Source organism: Dermacentor silvarum, chromosome 1 (assembly GCF_013339745.2).
Source record: "Dermacentor silvarum isolate Dsil-2018 chromosome 1, BIME_Dsil_1.4, whole genome shotgun sequence".
In the NCBI taxonomy this organism is placed as follows: Eukaryota; Metazoa; Arthropoda; class Arachnida; order Ixodida; family Ixodidae; genus Dermacentor; species Dermacentor silvarum.
The window spans coordinates 32,519,453-32,537,060 of NC_051154.1; the positions used below are offsets into that span (position 1 = coordinate 32,519,453).

Genomic DNA, 17,608 nt, shown 5'->3' on the forward strand with positions numbered 1-17,608 from the left:
TTATTGAGTATTCGTTTTTACAGGTTTCCGAGGTCGCTTTCAACTCTGCCACTTTGTAGCACAACAGCACAAGATGACATTGGTCTTTTGTCCTCCTATACAAATTATTGGCATTAGACCACGTCGAAAACACGTTCGTTTAATTAGAAGGACTCACTAGCTTGGAAATAGCTAGGTGGAATTATTTTGAAGCATATGCTTGATTTTCTGAAGCACATGGCGCTGTTCTTGAAAAAATATCTCGCAAATCGCAGTAGGCTCGAAGATTGGCGACCCTGGAATTTGGGTTCTTATATACAGTAAGCTCCGTGATTAAAAGCTCATTACTCTACTGGGGTCAAGTCCTTTACTCTTATTTGCGGTTTATTGCAAGTAATACCCACTTGACCGAATCGGTGTCACTGCAACACCGGCACACATTTAGCTTCCTTCAAGGCGTCTGCTCTAAATTTCTAAGTTTGCCTCGTTTGCGAGCATCCTTGACAAATTAGAAGGTGCTCATCAAGTAATTTTTCATGTGCATGTGCAATGGAGACAATAATGTATTTATGTTTTAGTAATACATTCTTGGCAACAAACCCCACATTGAAGCTGCCAATGCAGTGTGCTCGGCGCTACTAAACAAGAGATACTCACTGAATGACTAAAAAAAAAAAAAAAAAAGACTGCCTGAAATATGTTTGGGTATATTTGGTCTAGGGCACGCGTTACAATGACAGAAATAAGCCGGTTAGTGATCAGGGTGGGTCCACTTTATGCGAATTCTCAGACTACCACTATAGCTTGGAGATATTCTCATTCAAACTTGAGGTAAGATGCTTTGAAGTTCGATTGGTAACTTTTTCTCAATCCTTCCGCAAGCTCAGCAAAACAAAGTACTTCGATCACAATGGATTTCGTGCGAGCTTTCAGGAAGCGATATCCTGAAACTGCTACTGTTATCACAGTATTTCTTTTAAGTGGTCATGCCTTGAACACTTACCGGCTTCTACCCGCAATTGCTACATGCGCCCTAAATGAATTAACTGAAGATAAATTAGGGACATTTAGATCATTATTTTTAATTATCTTGATTTTACTTTGTCCGCCACCCCTGATAATGAGTTGTCGAAACAAAAGAAACACTATCGTTTTCGCTGCACTAGCATAGAAAAAAAAGTTTTTTTCTTCTTTTGCTTGGTAGCGTTGGTATGCAGTAAACCGAAATTCTGAGGTCGAGAGTGAGCACACTGGTTTTACCAGCTCATTTTAAGCTATGTAGATCACGCATCTTTCGTGTGTTATTTTGTTTAACTTTGCACTCTTATTCCGGGAGAACTTGTAACACCCATATGGCACCCAGAGAAAGGTGTTATATCGCTGCTGTTGGGTACCTGTAGAGCGGAAAACAACTTGGTGCGTTCTTTGTTATCCCGATCAGGCTTTCTTAACTGTCTTTATTTATCTCTTATAGATTCGTAAACGGTAGCACACACTTGTCAAAAACTTTGGGCGGATTCTTGTAACGGTTCGGAAAGCGAGCAGTTCACTTGGCCTCACGTGACTGGTTAGAATTGTGCTTGCGTCGCCGGCTGTCAGAGAGCGCTGGGTGGCACAACAAATTATGAACACGTCACGCATATGTAAATCATTTTCAAAGTGAACCCGTCGTCGGCGAAGAGCGGAACCGGCGAAGAGGTGGTTCACTTTCGGTTCGGTTGCTGTGGCTTGGCTGTTGGCTTGCGACCCTGGCCGCGCTACCCCCGAGACACGTGGGCGTCGCGCGCGCGTGCCTTGGTTGCTTCGGAGGCTATAACTTGCTGTTGTCGTCTGTTTGGCGTTGCTCTTTCGGTGTCGACGAGGGCTGGAAGTGCGATACGCGTTCGAAGAGATGGCACCGCCACTGTCGGCTTTCTAGGCAGACCTTTTGCAGCCTACGCTACGAACTGGAGGAGGCTCGAGTATAAGCGTATACCAGCGGCCATTCCACGGAGATGAAGGAATTTCGGGCTGCGGTTCATCGCCACCGGTCTGCAGCCTCCAGATGTCTGTCGGAAGCGAAGCATTAATCGGAATGGCCTAGATCTCTGTTGCCGACACTGTCCACGAAGTTGCTCCGGCAATTACTCTGTTGGCCGGTAGGAGGGCTGGATCAGCTTAACTGTTACCCCCACTGTCAAAGCCAATGCCAAGGAGATATTTGCATGGCGAGATCGAATTCCCCGCGCCAGCGTCCGTAGCTCGCCATTCAGCTGGCAGAAGAGTTCAACCCGAACAGCTCCAAAGCACCTTCCTTTGTTCGGCTGATTAGACTGCAGAGTCAGGACGGGAAGAGTGTGGAGATCTATTTGGCTGCCCTTTTTGCTCTTGTTCGTCAGTGCCGCACTTTCGTCCTCGATTTACGCGCGCCGTCAGTACCACACTCTTCTATTTTGCTTCGCGCAGGCAATGCAGGGCCCGTATATTAAAATGTTCCATTTCATGCACCATTGTTTGTATCACGCGACGCGCCGTGAGGCAGATCGCAGCGATAATGACAGAGTGCTAGCCATGTCCGAGCCGATGGCAAAGGGCGAGAAAAGAAGGAAAATTGATATGGACCGTTAGTGAAGGTGGCCCTATAAGAGCCAGTTCACGGTTCTGTTGCACTCGCTACTTAGGAAGTGCTGGCAGTTCATGCCTGGTGCGTGCATCGTGCAAGCTCCTGGTAGCAGACGACATGGCGCGGCGCTCTGCCAACTCACTTACGCTTGCGTTACCACCTGTCGGCTGAGAACGAAAAAGAATGGCATTAATACATTACTTCAAGTATTGCGTAAACGCCCGGTACCGCCCCTTTATACTTCAAAACTTGCCAGATAATATTTAATTTATATTTTACATTTAATGAGCAAGCAGAAATGCGCAGTTCTTCGACTAGCGCGCAATATGATGACGCGCACTTCAGCGGTGGCACCCTCTCGTCTATTGGCCGCGTCCTCCCATTTTTCCGCATACGGCTTGAGAGCGGCCCATTTAGTGACCCAAGCGGCGAAATGAACCGTTCGCTTTCCGAACCGTTATAAGACTCCAACCCTTCCCTCGAGGCAGCCGTGTCGCTTTAAGACCTGCCTTCTATCAACTTTACAAGTTACTTTTAAAGCGCCGTCCCTGCTATGATTTTTTCTTAGAGAGTCGAGCTACGCGGGCTTTTTTCGTCACGGGCGGAATATTGCAGCTGTGTCGCAGTTGCTGACATTGTTGTCCGGCAACCGCAGCCATCTATTTAAGGCGGAAGTTGTCATAACGGCAACACTCCGGCCAGTACCGATTAAGCAACGAACTGTTACATCTACGGCTCTATCGCTCGTGCGTAGCCAGCCCGTACACTCCACTTGTTTACACTGGTTATTCGGTATATGTGTTCGCAGTGCGCAGGTTTATGGTATACTGAGATTTTTCGTGGCGTACGGCCGTATCGTCTCGCATGAGCGAGCACTCCGTGAGCATTTTTATGTGCGGCTCCCATTCTCAACGTATTCCAAGCATTCGGAATGGCTATTGCGCTCACCTGCGTTGTTTTCACTGCGGCACAACGTGTTTTGCACCGTGTTCGTTCAACTTTTTTTTTCTTCCTCGAGATAAGGACAGGGAGAAAATTACTCGCACCTCGTTCGTAATGGCGCGTGCGCACCTTTAACATCACTAATTAGCCACGCGACCGATGTAAATCCTAGCGAATACAAGAAAGAAATAATGTCAGAGCCGGCATTCAGATGCCATGGTCTGCTAATCATTAGGCCTGTTCCGTCGACCCAGACCAAGAAATAAGGAAAAGCGAAAAAGAAAATATTAAAGTGTCGGTGATTCGTTACGCGCAGATCCTTTATTGTTCGCGTCACGCCGTGATACTCATTACCTGTTCTCTTTCTCTTTTTTTTTTTCTGGCTCTAGGGAAACCTCACCTAGCGGGAAAATGGAAAGCAAATTCTACATCGCGCACCGAGGTGTGAACATTTCTGTACTTAATGAGACTAGACAGCTTTTTAAGTCAACCGTCTGTTCCTTGTTTCGAGCTAAAGATGGCTTCAGGTCAGGGGAAAAAAGATTTCCACCACTACCGCACATATTCTCTTCTGCTTCCGGTTAACTAATGAGTCCATCAGTGACTGTTCACATTTTTGTTTCATTAATTATTTCAGCAGGTGTCACCTTACGCCCACTACAAGAGTAAACAAAGACAGTGGTGCGCCGCTTAACGACCTCGGGTTTTCTGTGGCCCCGTTATAAAGCAGATTCTTTCCGCCTTTCTTTTTTTCAGCAAATGCTTCTCTTTCACAGAATCCTTAGAGAGTTGTGAAAAAGCTAAGCGTGCGAGGGACATTTTAAAAGCGGAACTATTATTTGGCCTCTAGTAGCTACAGTGTGGGAAGACGTTCCAAAATGCAAGAGTAGCCTCAATGTCGTTTCAAATGTGATACATGTAGTACTTTGAAACGCCTTTCGCGCATAAACTCGGCTCGCTGGAGCTTTTTTGAGGCGCAATGAAAAAAGGAGGCGAATGTGTCTGGCTGTGCGCACACCTTAACTGCGCCGCAAAACAGGTGATGAAAATGGCGAGGTTGGAATGGAACAAAGTAATGAATGCAGAGTACGAACCAAACAGGAAAGAACAAGGCACATCGGGACACCGTCATTCGCGGTCTCCTCGTCCCCTGTGAACTCCCATCTTTATTTCTGCGGCTTTACTGCCCGCGAAAGGCTCCCTTCGCATGTTTCTTTCCACGCACCCATCATTTCTTGCTCTAAACATTGCTTTTTCCCACCGTGGTTTTATGGCTTGAAGTTCTGACGTAGATACGCGCTTTCTCGGTAGCAAATGGCGCCCTAGAATTGACTAAAAACCTTGTCCCTTTCACTATCAAGCTAAATATTACGTCATTGTGGGCTACAATAGGGAATATTTAGTGCAGGTGCTGCTTAGCTTCTATCATCAAATTATATCACCATCTGTATAATAGAACACTAGTCCTAAAAAAAAAGGGGGGGGGGGGGGTTCTCTCTCTAACGCATGCGCACATATGGGTTTGTCGTAGGCGAGCACAGAACACAGCTTTTTAAAAGCACATTTGCGTACAGAGACTTCCTTAGATTTTAGCTTAGGCTTATGACGTATTGAAATCCGTGTTAGAAAACGAAATTGCGTGTCCCCATGCAACTCAATCCAGACAAAGCCGCTTTTCGCTATGAAGAGATACTGAAAAAAATGCGAAAGCTTGCACTATAGGCCGCGCAAAGCTCAAGACACAGCGAAGCTGTCGATTGATTGCGTGTCTTGGTTGTAGCTGGGTTATCTTTCTTTCTTTCTTTCTTTCTTTCTTTCTTTCTTTCTTTCTTTCTTTCTTTCTTTCTTTCTTTCTTTCTTTTTCTTTCTATCTCTCCTTCTTTCTTTCTTTCTCTTTCTTTCTTTCTCTCTCTCTCTCTCGCGCGCTTATTTTCTCTTTCTCTGTCCCAAAGGATGTTGTGTTGCAGTCGTCAGTACAATGCAACCATATGGTTCCCATAAATACACGTTCTGCAAGCGTAGGTGTACAGCGCAGTGGTTATGCCGCTCGCCTTCGGACCGTGGGCCCGGGTTCGGATCCGGGTTCGAATCCTGCCTTGCCCCAAGAACGTTCATTTTGTTTTATTTATTTCTCTCGGGCGGCGAGCGCAGACGCACAGGGATGGCGTCAAGGCGCATGCGCAGTAGCGCGCAGCTGCGGGAGTTTGGTGGAGCCGTGTCTGTGTGGCGTCGCCTGGTTGCCATGGCTACGGCGCGACAGTTTCGTGCCACATCCACAAATTACGGCTGGCTTCAGCTGCGGAAGAAGACGATGACGCTCGAACGAACGTTACTAGATTACCTCACATCTAGTAATCTAGTAACGGTGGCTAGAGCCAATGCTAATGATGATAATTTCGTGGCGCACGCACAAATTACGGCTGGCTTAAACTGCGGAAAAAGACGACGCTCAAACCAATGCTGATGGTGATAATTTCGTGGCACACACACAATACGGCTGGCTTAAACTGCGGAAGAAGACGACGACGCTCGAGCCAATGCTGATGATGATAATTTCGTGCCACACGCACAAATTATGGCTGGCTTAAACAGATTCGCTGTCAAAAATGTTACCGTGTCGCCGGGTCCCCCATTGTAATCTACCGCATGGGCTGTTGGCCTTCTAGCGTGATGTCACCGCTCAAATATCGCAGGCCTTGTGCTATCGCATCTTAGGGGCGTTGCGTTGATTCTTACGCAATAACAGCAACCTGTGATCACAAAGGTGTGAAGCGGAGGGCGGACAGTGACATGGCAGAACTTTTAGTGGTTTGTATACGCCGCAGTTATTTATTTTAATATGCCACTGGTTGATTCGTGCTTTAGTGGCCCTCCGTGACGCCTGATAAGACAGACAGCAGTGATTTTCCAGTCTCGAGCAATTGACTTTCGTTGATGAGGCTGCAAGAGCTCGGGACACGATTACGCATTAAAGAGAAGAGACATTATTATCGAGCCAAATAATTGCATCAATCTCCCTTGGCAGCTGAACGTGCGCTTCGCTATAATATTGCTTCCCATTTGTGAGCAACGTGCATGGCTGGAACGTGAGCACACCAGCTGTGCGTCACATTACATTAATGATCACAGCGCCAGAACTTCAATCGTGCAGCGCCTTCGTATGTAGCGCGAGCTTCAATCAAGAGTTGTGCAGATCACAAAAATCGAGGCGGAATGACCGAAGCCGCGCTGCTGGTCGCGAAGATACGTGCTACGTGCTCATTGCTGAAACTCGATCAGCCTATGGCGTGGCATGCATGACTGCGCGTCACAGATGGGTGTAGCACGTGGTGCTGATGGGTTCAGCTTGTCCGAATCGTGTAATGGTATCTCTGTCTTTTTCTGTGTTAAATATTCTCACTTATTTTGAAAGATAGAAAAGCCGACATTTCTTGTTTTGTTTTTAGTGCGCACTCACCTAATCTGGGATATATTATCCGCTCCTACCTTGGAGAATTCTTGCGGAACCTCTCCTTGGAACCTTGAATTGGAACCCTGCTTACGCAATGGGGTTTCATACTGGCGCATTCGGAGCAATCAACGAAATATAAAAGGTAAAAGACTATCCCGTAATCAGTATTTGTAAGTGCAAGCGTGTAATGGCTCTTTATTACTTCAACAAAGGTGCACTTATCTTCTTTTGCGTCATTTTTTATTGAAATAAAGATTATAAAATCAGCCTTCGCCTTCACGGTTAGGTCAGTAAGATGAGCCCGGGCTCACATATGATATTTTTCATCCCTTAACCCCCTTTCCTCCTGCGTGGGGTAGAAACTGGACGTGCTGCTTGTCGACCTCCTTGCCTTTCCTCCACTTTGTGTGTCTCTCTTTCTATAATAGTTTGGGGAATTTCGTTTAGTCCTTTTAACGTTATGAAACCTATTTGTGAGAAAAGCTATCTGGGGCCGAATTCACAAAGATTTTCGTTGGTAAGTGCTCTTTGCTATTGACATGTTCATCTTATTACGGTGACCGTTTTACAGCGAAGCTATATATGGCTAGGGCAAATCCATCGTCCGCGAGCAGACACTCTCCTCCACAAGAGAGAGCGTTTCCCTCGCATCGTTTCCCTGTTTCCCTCGCATCGAAGCGCGCTGTAGCTGCCACCTGTGTCCTTGAAATGACATCTGCTCAAACGTATTTGCGATGAACGACGCAGAGAGCAGCGGCGGGAATTTGACCGTCGTCCCCCTCCACAGCTGCTCGTAGGCGCCCCTCGGTGCAACCACGCGAACGCGCTCGTGCCACTGCTCACGCGTTCGTCGTCGTCTTCCACAGATGGCTCCGTTGCCGCTCATCATTCTAGCGTAGAAATTCTCTTCTGTCGTCGTAATGTGGAAGCCGCGTTCACGGGGGTATGAGCCATTCATTGGCTTACGGGACGGACAGATTTAATAACAGAGGTGATACGCGAATGTATGTGCGTATGTACCTATCGTTGTGATGACCACCAATAAGGACTATAAATATGTTCTCACCTTTGTTCAAAATTCTGTGTCACCTCTGTGTCGTGTGCTAAACAGCTTCGCTGGTCATCCACCTTCACAAAGTGGGGTGAGTGAGTAAAAACTTTATTGAAAATAAATAAAAGAAATGGCTCATGAATGTTTCACTGGCTAACCACTATTACAATGTTATCGCTCGGCGCAGTGCACGCTTACATGTATCGGAACTTTCCTGAATGTTATTGTCGATTCTAGAGCGAATTTGAATTTATTGATTGATAGTTATTGATGATTCTATAGCGAATCTGAATTTATTGTCGATTCTATAGCCATTTGGCCTTGCTGAAAGCAATAAAAATTGAATTTAGACAAAAGTCTGACATTGCTAGGGACTTGTACTTTTTTAATCTAGGTGAAAGTTTTGTCAGGGATACCAAAGAATTTTGGATGTATGTGAAGCATAATGGCAAGGACAACAGATCTATACCTGCTTTAAAAAATGATGAAACAATTATTCATGATAATGAGTCTAAAGTTGAAATTTTTAGCCGTTATTTTTCATCTGTGTTTTTGCCGTCTAGCTCATCTACTGTCTGTTTTGAATTACCTGCTGAAACAGACCGCATTCCGGAAGTCTCCTTTTGTGTCGATGGTATCCGTAAATTATTAAAAGATGTGAACCAGGCTAAGGCATGCGGCCCTGATGACATTCCTGCCCCTATCATAAGGAATTGTCCGGACGCGTTACGCTTTTATTTCACCCGATTGTTCCAGAAGTCCCTCAGTGAAATAGACATGCCTGATGTTTGGAAATTGGCGCAAGTCGTGCCCATACATAAGAGTGGTGTGCGGAACTCCGTTCAGAACTATAGGCCAGTTTCCTTAACTAGTATTACCTGCAAAATTATGGAGCACGTAATATACACTTGCGTTATGGCCCATTTAACTAAACATAATCTCCTAACCCCAGCCAACATGGTTTCAGGCGTGGTTTATCTTGCAATACAAAGTTGGTAGAGTTTATACACGATTTAGCCTCGGCAAATGATAAGCAACAAGTTGTGGACTGCGTTTTCTTAGACTTCCGTAAAGCATTTGATGTAGTCGCACACAGTCTCCTAATCTCAAAATTAAAAGCTTATAACTTGGATGGTCAAATAATAGCGTGGATTGCTGAATATTTGTCATTGCGGAAACAGGCTGTTGTTCTGAGCGGTATATCTTCACAATATGCATCAGTTACGTCGGGAGTTCCCCAAGGCTCAGTGTTGGGGCCACTATTGTTTTTGTTGTACATTAATGATATTTCAATTGGTATACAGTCTTCATTCAGGATGTTTGCCGTTGATTGTGTTGTTTACAGGCTCGTAGATTCCATTTCCGATTCACAAATCCTACAAGTTGACTTAAATACTATAGCAGACTGGTGTGTGCGTTGAGATATGTCATTAAATATAAATAAGACTGTTCACGTCACCTTCACAAGAAAACGAGCTAATCATCCGTATAGGTACAGAATTCATGATTTTACTCTAAACATAAGCAAGGAATTTAAATATCTAGGCGTCTTTTTTACTTCTGATTTACGTTGAAACAAGCATGTTAACTGTATTCTAAATAAGGCAGCATCAGTTTTGGGATTCTTGCGGCACAATTTTAGTCATTTACCGAGTAACTTAAAAACGCAGCTGTATTTCAGTCATGTACGTTCAATACTTGAATATGGATGTGTTTGTTGGGACCCACACACATCTGAGCTTATAAATAAATTAGAAAAAATCCAGAATAGGGCAGTTAGATTTGTTCTTGGTAACTATAGTCGGCAGCTTAGCATGACAGAACGCAAACATAAACTTAAATGGCAAGAGCTGAAGGATCGTAGAAGGCATATCAGATTAAAATTTTTCCACGATATTTATTATTCTAAAACAGGCATAAACCGCGAACAATATATCCAGGCACCACACTACATATCTAAGCGACTGGGCCACTGTTTGAAGGTCAGGGAATTTTCTTGTAGGGGTGACGTTTTCCGTTATTCTTTTTTTGTTAGAACTGTTCGAGATTGTAACAGTTTGCCATCGCGCATTGTATGCATCAAAGAAAATGATGCTTTTTTCCACGCATTGTAATTATTTGTTCTTGTATTTAGTTAAGTCTATAACCTCCCTGCTGTAATGCCCTACGGGGCGATGCAGGTAACTAATAAATAAAAAAAATAAATAAGAAAGAATCTTGTCTAATCAGATTCCGTGCGCGAAGCGAATAATGCTGCACATTCTGGCACGCGAGCACCAGCGATTACGCTGGAATGCACGATGGGTCATGTATAACTAGCCAACGCACTTGACCCGTAGACTAGATTTGTACACCGACTATTGTACTCGAGGCTGTCGTTGTGCTTTGAATGTCACTTGTTTTTATGGGCACAAGTTCGTCCAATAAAGAGCTAATTGTTCTTTTTAAAATTTAACAGCGAAGCTGTTAAGGGCTCACTCTTCGATGGTGGCGTCCGGCAATAGAAAAAAAACTCTCATTGGCCGTATGCTGTATGTGCGAGTGAAAGCGCGTGAGGGGGAGGGACGCCCACTTTCACGGGGAGCGAACGCACGGCGGAGAGCAAACGCGACTTCCGAGTGGAAGGGGAGCGGTGGGCGAGGAGGGCATCGAGGCACCCTAGACTGTGCGTGTGCGTGCCGCCGACTCTATCTGGGCTCTCAGCTGCCTCTCCCCTAACAGTGTCGACAACGGCGTTTAGCCGTTCCACATTACATACATACATAATGGGGATTTACGTGCTAAAACCACGATCTGATTATGAGGCATGTCGTAGTTAGGGACTCCGGAATAATTTCGACCACCTGGGGTTCTTTAACGTGCACCTAAATAGAATCAGGGCAACACTTGACTTCAGCCAACCAAGAGAACAAGCTGGCTTCAGGCCGGAAGGGATATTCTACGATGGATTATATCCATGTCATCAACCAGGTAATAGAGAAATCTGTGGAGTACAATCAACCTCTCTAAATGGCTTTCACAGATTATGAAAAAAGCATTTGATTCAGTAGAGATACCAGCAGTCATAGAGGCATTACGTAACCAAGGAGTACAGTATGCATACGTGAATATATTGGCAAATATCTACAAGGACGGCACAGCAACCTTATTGGTTCTTCACAAGAAAAGTAGAAAGTTACCTATGAAGAAAGGGGTCAGGCAAGGAGACACGATCTCTCCAATGCTATTCACTGCATGCTTAGAACAAGTATTCAAGCTCTTAGACTGGGAAGGCTTAGGAGTGAGAATCAACGGCGAATATCTCAGCAACATTCGGTTTGCAGATGACATTGCCCTGTTCAGCAACAATGGGACGAATTACAGCAAATGATTGAAGACCTTAACCGAGAAAGTGTAAGAGTGGGGTTGAAGATTGTTATGCAGAAGACAAAGATAATGTTCAATAGCCTATCAAGGGAACAAGAATCCAGGATCACCAGTCAGCCTCTAGAGTCTGTAAAGGAGTACGTTTATCTAGGTGAATTACTCACAGGGGACCCTGATCATGAGAAAGAAATTCATAGAAGCATAAAATTGGGCTGGAGTGCATACGGCAGGCATTACCAAATCCTGACTGGGAGATTACCGCTGCCGTTGAAAAGAAAAGTGTGCAATCATTCCATCCTACCGGTGCTAACATATGGGGCAAAAACTTGGAGGTTAACAAAGAAGCTCGAGAACAAGTTAAGGACCGCACAAAGAGCGATGGAACGAAAAATGTTAAATCTAACGTTAAAGGCAGGAAGAGAGTGGTATGGATCAGAGAACAAACGGGGAGAGGCGATATTCTAGTTACCAAAAGAAGGGAAGCGCAGTCGAGGACGGCAGAAAACTAGATGGAGGGATGAAGTTAGGAAATTCGCAGGCGCAAATTGGAATCAGCTAGCGCAAGACAGGGGTAATTGGAGATCGCAGGGAGAGGCCTCCATCCTGCAGTGGACATAAATATAGGCTGGTGATGCTGATGAAATCTAAGTACACGGGTGTTTTCGCATTTTGCCCCAATCGAAATGCAGCCGCCGTGGCCGAGATTCGATCCCGTGACCTTGCGCTCACCAGCCCAACACCATAGCCACTGAGCAACCACGGCGGGTTAAGCGTTTAGCCGTTCCGTCACGTAGCCAGCGCTTTTGACAGCGGCTGTGTGCGGTCAAACAACCAACGCGCTCAACTGTTGTCGGCGGTTGCGGCGTTTTGCCCGCGTTCGCACGGAACGCACGCGGCGTTGGTGACGTGTTTATGAAGAACGTGCAAACCTTTGCCGTATACCCTATGGCGATGTACCGTAGCGACCATAAGGCCATGGTCCCTGTGGTCACTAAATAAATGAAAACCACCGGATCATATATATTTCTCATTCTTTAATAGTTCAGATAACCAATTACACCATCACATCCTAATAGTCATAATTGGAAATACATAATTCCCACCATAATACAGCTTCGCTGGTCTTCCATCTCCACCCCAGTGGAAGGGCTGACAGTTTTTTTTTTTTTTCATGCTCTCTTGTAAAATGCTCTCTTGAGGTCTTGTAAAATGCAACGAAGTTTCTTGTAATGTCAAGGTACGTTTTGACAGGAACCAAACATAAGCTGTGTCGAAGTGTGAATAATTGTTGCTGGTTGTCACGCCACAAAATTTCTCTCCTCTTTCCTTCATAATGGCGGGAGTGTGCAAATTGTGCTCGATGAAAATTATCAATAACACAGGCATTGGGTTAAGTAACACAGCCATAAGTTCATTCAGCGCCCGAAGCAATTGCGCAACGATTGCATTCGCAGGATTGCGAAAGATTGCCTAGTGGCTTGCGTTTTTTATCTTATGGCGCCGCCAAGATCGAATTGCACAAGCCTATGAGTTACTTGGGATGTGGAGGAGTCTGCGCGCACTCCAACGTTTTGCGCAGAAGGCCTCCACAACGCATGAAAAATGAGGTGGTGCAAGCCATGTTGAGAGCGGCTGGCAGATAGCGCGCAGATTTGCTATCTGTCGCTACATTACCTATTGAGCATATACGCAGCGAAAGGGCTCTCCACACGTCACGGAATTATTCTCTGTGGAGGGAGAGCATCACTGTTGTATGACGAAATCTTCGGCATGACTGGACGGCATAATGATACTTAACTTCAGCCACCGCGTGTGTTTATTTATTTTCAGGTTCTTTCTTTCTTTCTTTCTTTCTTCTTTCTTTCTTTCTTTCTTTCTTTCTTTCTTTCTTTCTTTATTTGTTTCTTTCGTTCTGTCCTTCTTTCTTTCTTCTCTTTTTTTTTGCGATAGTGCTGTCAAACTGCGCGTAGCGTTTTTTTTTTTCTCGTTTTTTTTTGCCCTCGAGAAACCAGTTGGTTCTGTGGTCAACCTCTTTTCTCTGTTCATTGGAAGGCATTTCGGCAGATCCTGGCAACACCTGTTATGGAAACTACAACAGTGGGCTAGTTGGTTAAGCATACATAAATTTGTGAGCCTCTGTTTCAGTGTATGCTTCAGTGGCGTTTAATTATTCTTTTATTTCGTACATTCTCGGGCACAGATTTTGGAACGCCTGTTAGATAAATGAAGCACCTCGCGTTCAGCCTATGACGCAATGACACAAGGCTGAAGTGCCCATTGGTAAGCATCCTTTGGGAAAACGTCGACGCTAGGCATCGCCCGCATCCCGCATTCAAATACATGGCCTTTCGGCCTTGCAGCGTGACATCACAGCCCGAAAAGTACAGAATATATGTGTTTCTTTTTATACAGAAAGAGGGGAAAGCGGGCCTCTTTAGGGCCTTTTAAATTTAATTCAGTTTGATTCAAATCGCTTAAGTGCTTGCATGAATGATGATAGCACTTCTGCATTCCTTATGCATATGAATACGGATGGTCGGGCTAAATATTCGCAATATATTATAAGTAATTCACTGGTTCCTATTGGGGAGAACTAGATTATGCGCTCTATCGTACAGCCGAAGTGGGATTAGATTTTTCTTGGTGCAGCAACTATCGTGTCTATTAGGCACCAAGGCGAACGTTTTGTTTTGTGGCAAAGCGGTGAACTGGACTAGTTGGTACATTGTAAAACGGATAAAAAACCAGCGGTAACACCCGAGAGACCAGATGAAGAAGGCGATTGCACTAGATGTAGATGTAGATGTAGATCCTTGGGATATACTGGCACGTACTAGCTGGTGAAACTAGTCCCGTCGTCTTCTTCATTTAGCCTCTCGTGTGTTACGGCTGGTTTCTAATCCGTGTTGTTCTGTGCCAGGCAGGGCGCAATATACTCCAGAGGCGTACAACTAGGAGCAGAGCAAATAAATGGCACAGGTAGTTGCGTCACAATACCCACGCCGCGGAGGAATACCGGATTGCCGAGTGGCCTGTTTCTCAGTGCATTTACTTTTATTTATTTACGAATACTGCCTGGCCCTGTACAGGGATATTACAGGAGTGGATAATTATACATGACATTGACAGACACACCAAGAATCGTATCAGCTCAAAATGGAATCTATTTCTAGTTAGCTAACAATGCGTGCGTCAGAAAAACAAAGACATAATAAAAAGAACCATAATATAGGTATTTATGCACCAAAAACTGAGTAGAAAATAAACAGCAGCAGCAGTGCCAAAAACCAAGATAAACGACGCAATGGCGACGCAATGACGGCTGTGCCAAGAAACACTTCGCAATGGCATTTCATACCTATTTGTCACATACAAGAATGCGACTAACGCTATTTTATAATTTCGTCAAATGATGTGGATGATACAGCAACATCGGAGAAGAAATTTCACTCATTGATAGTTCTGGGGGAAAAAAAAAACCTAACTTAATGCAATCAGTGCGGGCAGGAGGAACAGGGAAGAACATTGAATGGCGGTGTCTAGAAGCTCCATTGCGATGAAGCTCAATATAGTTGGTACAGCTTATACAGACATGATTATCAACAGTAAGATAGGAGGTACTTTAGCCTTTTGTGTATTGTAAGGAAGAAAGATCAGCCCTTACCAAAAACAGGTAAGGGGAGTCAGAGCGGTGGCATTTGTTATAGATGAAGCTCACAGCAAGACGCTGGAGTTTCTTTAAATTTTCGACATATTAGTTCCTGTTTACGGATAACAGACAATCTTCGTGTACTCAATTATTAGACTAACTAGCGTTTTGGAGGCTAGGCTTTTGATGTTTTGTTTCGCAAGAAATAACTTACGTCTGGGGCTTCACAACGCGTTGTTTTAGTACATATACGTATAATCTATACACGGTCATTCCATCGGAGATCAGGGGTAAATAACCGACCCCAGAACTTCTGTTTGGAAGTTTTCTTTGGCTCATAATTATTAGCACTCTAGGGGTAGTCTAGGAGTGTTTTCTTTCTGTAAACAGTCATAACTACTGTCTTAACTCGGTTTAGTTTCATTTGCCACTTCCGGCACCATTATATTTTTCTGCAAGTTACAGTTTAACACTTCTTGTCATTTGGGTTTCCATTTTACTGTATAAAATGCAATCATCTGCAAAAAAAGTATTACTGGTACGTCTGTGCTGTTCGGAAGAGGATTAATAAATATAGGAAATGAAAGGGGGGGTGCCCGAGTACATCGCCGTGAAGTACCCCAGATGACACATACGAAATTCTTCACTGTTTTTCGCCTACCTGGACGTATTGCTCGCGAGCATGAAAATAAGAAGAGAACCACTTTCTAGGCTTCGAATTTAGAAACATACTTTCTCTTTTCATTAATATTTTTTGTGAGAAACCTTATCGAATACTTTTGCGAAATCCATAAAAAATTATGTCCGTTTGGCTGCGGAACTTTACAACTTCTAAAAGGTAGGGAACTAATTCGATAAGTTGAGATGCATTTGACGGACCTTTCCGAATGCTCGTGCTGACAATTAGATAACAACCCATGTGCGTTCATGTAAGTCAAGAGATGTTTCGATATAATGTGTTGAATCTGCTTTGAACAGGTACTGGTGAGCGAGATTGGTCGACCATTTGTTAAAAAAAAATTTAAGGTCACTTTTGAGGATATGTACTACCTTTGCTCGTTTCCATGCCCTGGAAAAAATACTGCTAAGGGAGGAGCAAAATATAATAGTCAAGTATTCCGAGTTCCATGCGGCGTACTGGTGCAAAACTTCATTAGGAATACCGTCCGGCCCCGGGTTTTTCTTTGCCTCTCCATTTATTATAAACATTAAACACCCCTTGCTCAGAAATTTGGACATTTGCTGTCAATTCATTGACGATCTTATGTTCGGTACTGTACCGTTACCTACAAGTGAAAACTGATGTAACAGTAGTGATTAAAACTTTCAGTGGGAGGTTGCATTTCAAGTTGTGCCGCTGACCAAGGTTTGGCTGATCGGTTGAGATACCTTCAAAATTTATCAGGTGCTTCCCTTAGGATCCTGTGATGTTAAAAAAAACCTTTTTTTTTTTTTTTTAGAAAATCTTTCACGAGTCGCTTGCGATATATGCTGAGTGAATTAATGGTGTCTCCAAGGCTATTACTGGGGTTATTCGTACAAATCCTACGCTTTCGTGGGAATTATATATTTTATGCCTGTATTATTCTACGTACAAGGAAGGCTTTTTCGGGAAGTATTATGTGAGCATTATTTCACTTTCAGGGAACTGTAATGACCCGAGGTCCGATAACTAATTATCTCAGTTTTCATTCCTTTTAACTCTTCGTAATTGGTTACGAGCAGAGCATTGACTGTACCAATCGCCAGGAGCATGATGATGATGATCATTTATTGGCATATCCTTTGAAACGGGCGGTGACAGTCACCTAGCCTGCTTGAGTTACTCAGGTATGCTATACAAGCTTTTCATTCTAGCATTTTTGTGTACATCTCTTTAAAATTTTTTTCTCTTCCTCAAACCTTTTCTATCTACCTTGTACTGCTACATATGCCTGTAACGGATCCGGTCGTATCAATCTCTGCCCTGATTTTTTTTTTCACCAATACTCTGAACGTCTCTTGCTTATCCCGAGTGCTGACCATTTCATGCTTCCGCGTGATGGCGGCCAGTAATGCAGCCATTCGTTTTGTTTTGTAATTTTCTTGTGTTAATGTTTGTACTGATTGCACTGCTGTTTCGGTTATCGGGGGGTGAGAGCTTTGTCAAGCTGTCTAAGGAACATCTTTTTTTCTCACTCCGTTTGTTCTGTAACTTAAGAGCACAAAATAAACTATTTGTCTATTTCTCTTAGGTCAGTGGTCTTCAAGAAGTGCACCAGTGCACGAATAGGTTTTTGTGCCAGCGACGGATGTTAGCGCGGTCCGAGTATCTGACTCAGAAAAAGGTTTCGTGTCCAGCCGGTTTAAAGTTGTCCGGAGAGAGAGGCGTTATGGACATCCTACCGAGGACAGGTACACAGCAGGTGCTCAATGGTTTCCTTGCACCTGCACGCATCCCACGTCAGGCTATCGGCCATTCCCATACGGTAGGAGTAAGCGTTCGTAAACGCCACTCCCAGCCATAATTGATACAGCAATGTTGCTTCCCCGCGAGAGAGGCTATAGATGGCACTTGTAGCCGTAGCG

At 44.3% G+C, this 17,608-nt stretch overlaps 1 protein-coding gene across 1 annotated transcript in view; it reads left to right on the forward strand.

Annotated features, from left to right (window-relative positions):
• Positions 1-17,608, forward strand: part of LOC125946210 (uncharacterized) — a 479,274-nt gene that overhangs the window by 302,561 nt on the left and 159,105 nt on the right. The gene's annotated exons all lie outside the window — the stretch shown is intronic.